The sequence below is a fragment of the Ochotona curzoniae genome, unplaced genomic scaffold, assembly GCF_017591425.1.
Source record: "Ochotona curzoniae isolate NIBS_2020 unplaced genomic scaffold, NIBS_Ocur_1.0 contig_43, whole genome shotgun sequence".
NCBI lineage: Eukaryota > Metazoa > Chordata > Mammalia > Lagomorpha > Ochotonidae > Ochotona > Ochotona curzoniae.
Window position 1 is genome coordinate 28303988 of NW_024466218.1, and position 4841 is coordinate 28308828.

Here is a 4841-nt window from a genome sequence, read left to right on the forward strand (position 1 = left end):
TTTTGTCTGGTCAATCTCCTAGGAAACAGAAAGAACTAAGTCACCAGGAATGGGATGTTTAATTCTGTACCAAATATAATATTTCTAAACTTTGCTCGATGCTGTCTTGTAATGTAAATCAGAGATTCCTTCTCTATGGTTGACCTGAACACCCCTGGTGACATGTGTCTTTGGAATGTCACCAAACCTGGCCACGCTTTGCTTGTAAGAGGAAACCAGTGCCATAGGCCTTGTTGTATCTCTGAGGGGAGTTTCATTTCTCCTGTTATCAGGTGACCTCTTTGGCTTGACCACGTTGCCCTCTCTGATTCCTTGCCAAGGATTCCCACTGGAGGATAGGATGATTTTGGCTATTAATGTCTTCTTAGGCAATAGGTGGTATCTTTGTTTTCCCTCCCAGTCCAACATAAGTCAGGGTGAGGCTTAGCTCTTTATTTTGATAATGTGGCAAGAAGGTGCTGTGATACATTAACTTGTGTGTGTGTGTGTGTGTGTGTGTGTGTATGCGTGTGGTGTGCTGTGTGATGTTCATCTTACTCTATGAACCTCCTACTGTTGGGCAGGTAAAAACCAGGCTCTTCTGCCCCCAGGGAGAATTGCCATGACAGAATCAGATCCGAAGCAAACTCCCGGCTTTTCATTTCAAAGGCCAACAGCCAGGTGCAAGATGCAACTGATTTGGAAGAATAGGTAGTCGAGCAGAGTCAGGTTTCTTACCACTGAAGATTAGACACCGTTGTTCAGACAGAAAAGAATTGAAGATGAGCAGAGCCCAGTGAGGCTGGGGCCAGCGTGGACTGCCTCGAGTGCTGCGAAGTGAGGCGGGAACTCTGGGAGCACCCTTCACCTGCCATGGCCCCGAGGAAGCCCTCTTAGCCAGGCTTTCCCGGACAGGAACTTGCTGTAGCCCGAGAAGCCCAGATTTCCTGGGGCAGTCAATATTTTCTTTAGATAACACACAGTCTCTTTGTTTTCTCTCCTAAGCAAACATCAAATCAAGGTGACCCTTCTCCCGCTTCTCCCAGCTAGACAGCAGGGCCCTCCTTCAGCCTGGCATATTTGGGTTACTGGGGAACTTCTTTCCTAGTTCCTCTTACTCTTCCCTTAAAATCCAGTTTCACCACCATACAAAGGATGTTGGGTTCCCACTGGCCGCTGCTCCCCACAGTCACATCCAGTGGACCTACTGCAAATAAGCAGCTGTCTGACGAAGAGGCCTAATCAGTTTGTTGAATAATTGTGTAGTAGCTCATTCCAATGCAACTTTGAGTTCTGTGACCCTTTCTGGCACGTCTCAGAACCACAAATACCCATGACTTCTGAGGAACACTTAATTAGCGATAATTGTACAACATCTTCACACTGAGCACACATTTTGAATTACCACACTGTACCCCATAAACATGTGCCACCAAGACACTAACGCAAGCCTTAAAACTTTGTTCACATGACCCATACTTCTTAGCGTTAATGTTTTAATTCATCACATAACCTAATGTGCATGTCCAAGTTCACCAAATCTATTTTGGAGGATAAATTTCTAGAATCATTGCTCTTTATAGTCAGTGTCATATAATTTTTGAAAGATTTGGCTTTTTCAGAATGTTTCAAAAATACAGTCAGAGAAGAGCGGTCTCCCAAACATTGACTCACTACCTAAACATCTGGGGGTAGGCCATGCCGAAGGCAGGAGTCAGGAGTGTCTGGGTCTCCCATGCAGATACGGAGGCCCCAGCTCCTGGGCCATCCTCTGCTGTTCTCCCAGGCACATGATCAGGGTCTGGATACCAAGTGGAGCAGCCAGGACTTGAACAAGCACCCACTGCATGTAGCAGGTTCATCCCTTTCTGCCATAATGTGGCGTTTGATTATATGTGACAGTGATTCCCTGATTATACTGGAGCTGAAGAACTCCTATTTCTTAGTAAAATATTGTCATAGCTCATTGTTTATTCATGTGTGTGGTGATGATGGGGTAGACATAGCTACTGAACTGCTAATCATGTAAAAGTACGGTTGTAGCACCTAAAAGTATATAAATATATAGTGATTGATGATAAATGCTAATATTACTGATTTATTTATTAGACTATGTATTTTTACATGATTATTTTAGTATGTCCTTCTACTTATTCAAAAAAAAGTAGGGGAAAAAAACAGTTCAAAGTAAAATGAAAAGTAAAAATGCAACATTCTACAAGTACAAGTGAAATGACTGCAGTCCGGCAGGAATATAGGCGGGGCTGTCAACACCAAGCACGTGAAAGATGCCCTTTCACTCCGGTGCCATGAATGTTACAGCAACCGCAGACCCTTAAACTGTAGCAGGGTCTGTCTGCAGATCTATATTCACCACTATGAATGAGGCAAAATGGTGAGAGTTTGTTTCCTTCTGGAGTCTTAGTTCTCTTACCACAGTGATCTTGAGTGGCATTTGTTTTATACAACTTCCAGAATTTCATTCTTTCTTACGGCTGAGGAACACTCACTCCAGTGTTAAAGATACACACCACACTTTCTTCACCTAGTCGTAGTTGATGGACATTTACTTGTTTCAGCCTTTGTTCTCACACACAGGACCATAGTAAAGAGGTTTAGAAATAAGTATTTAACCAAAAGTCTTTTATTTTATTTTATTTTATTTTTGGCTTCTACTCAAAAATACAGAAATATAGCACATGAGAAACAAAACTGGCCAACGTCACAGGTTCTGGTTCAAGTTCACCACTTCACAGCTGGGCAAGCCTCTTCCCCTGTCTCTTACTGAGTTATCCTATCTGTGAAGGAAACATGATGACAGCATTGCTATGGATGGAAAGAAATCAGCAAAGGGTCAGGCACTCAGAAAGTGCTGTTACATAGGTGCGCACTGTAAACATTTTAAATAGCTGGCTAAATAGTATCATCTTCCCCGACTTGGGTCCTGCCTTCACTCCCAACCTAGCTGTGTGCTGATGCACACCCTAGGGTCAGTAACTGAAGTTAACTGATGACGTTTGTGCCTCCCCATGATGGAGGTCTGAATGGAACGCCTGGCTCCTGGCGTTCAGCCTGGCTCAGCCCCAGCTGGTGCAGGCATCCGGGGCGTGAACAAGGGGATGGAAGGTCTCTCTCTTGTTTCTCTTTCTCTTCTTTTTCACTCACTCTCTCTTTCTCTGTCAGTTTGTTATTCAAATAAATAGGAAAAAAAATGACCTAAAAAGTGATTTACCAAAATTCAAAGGCAAGTATGATGCCAAAAGTTAATGTTCCAACAGAGTGACTTGGATGAAAAGCAGGAATCAGGCGGCTTTACCTGCCATCTCAGTTACTTTTTCATTCTTATGTAATTTTGGACGTGATAGCTAGTATAAGAAAAGATTAAGTATCCGCATACATTTTGGAAAGAAAAAGGCATAATTAGAGTTGATAACTGAATTTAGTATGTCATTGGGGGGTTCTTTGCTGTTTGTTTCCTGAATGATGCCACACTTTAGGTAAATGCAAATTCCATATCGCAGTGCTTGTGTGCAAGTCTAGGCTCAGTTTGTGATTTCAATATCCTACTGATGCTTACCTGGGGGTGGGAGTCAGCAGGTGATAGCTTAAGCATGGGCCTTACCACTCATGTCAGGGATCAGGGAGCATGTTCTGGACTCCTGGTTCTGTCTGGTCCAGTCATGGCTGTGGTGGGCATTTGGGGTATGTGTGTGTGTGTGTGTGTGTCTTTTTTTTTTTTTTTTTTGATTCTCTGCACTTCAAACAAAATTAATTAAAAAATAGTTTTATATTCAAAAGAAATATTTGTTTACTTATTCTGAAAACAAGAGAGATACACAGAGAGCGAGAGAGAGCTTCCATCTGTTAGCTCATTCTCCAAATGCATGCAATGGTTGATGCAGATGGGTGCCAAGAGCCTGGAGCTCCAGTCAGGTCTGCCGTGTGGGTGGCAGGGGCCCCCAGCATTCGAGCCATCATCCAATGCTTTCTCAGGCACACGAGCAGGGAGATGAATCAGAAACGGAGCAGCCCAAACTCCAGCTCTCCAACATGAGCTGCTGGTGCTGCAAATAACAACTTAATTTGTTGTACTATGATATCGAGTTAAGGAAAATTGTAATTTTCATACCTCATTTTGTTGTAAAAACTTGAGGAAGGTCAATAAAAACATGGATTAGAATGTAATCCCTTGGGGCATATGAAAAGACACATCATAGCCAGGGTCTGGGAGCATCCCCTTGGCCTGTGGCCCGCAGATGCCCCCCTCCAGGCTGAGTTTCAGAGGCTGTAAGTCACAGGACAGTTGCTGCTACTGTAACACCCAGAAAGAGGTCTTCTTTCTGATGATAAAAGGCTTTCTTAAATGACAACTACTCAGAATACAAAAGATTGGTGTCCACCACTCAGAATAGCATTCAGCTCCCTTTCTTTTTTCTTTTTCGGTAGATCAGGAGGCAAGGCCACATGATGAATGGGAGAAATGGAAAAGAGGGTGACTTAATGCAGGGCAGCCCTGCCGTGGCAACTAGTCTCCTCCCCACCCTTGGTTAACCTGAGTTTGTTTCTCCCTCTGGCTGAATCTGTTTAGTACAGGGGAGTGGGTGAGAGCTTTGTGTGTGTGTGTGTGTGTGTGTGCCACTTGCTTAAAAAGTCATCCAAGCACACTGATAAACAAAGCTCTGGTTCTCTGAGTGGTTTCCGATTGTCAGCAGTCACTCTGCAGGTGGGGAGGGGGAAGAGTGGCATGTGCAGGAGATTCGGCCAGGTCAGGTCTGGAAAAAGGGGGCCATCGCTTCTCACATCCTTTGACTAGAGCTTGGGAGAATAGGGGCCAAGACGCTGAATTTCCCCGGGTGTCCTGG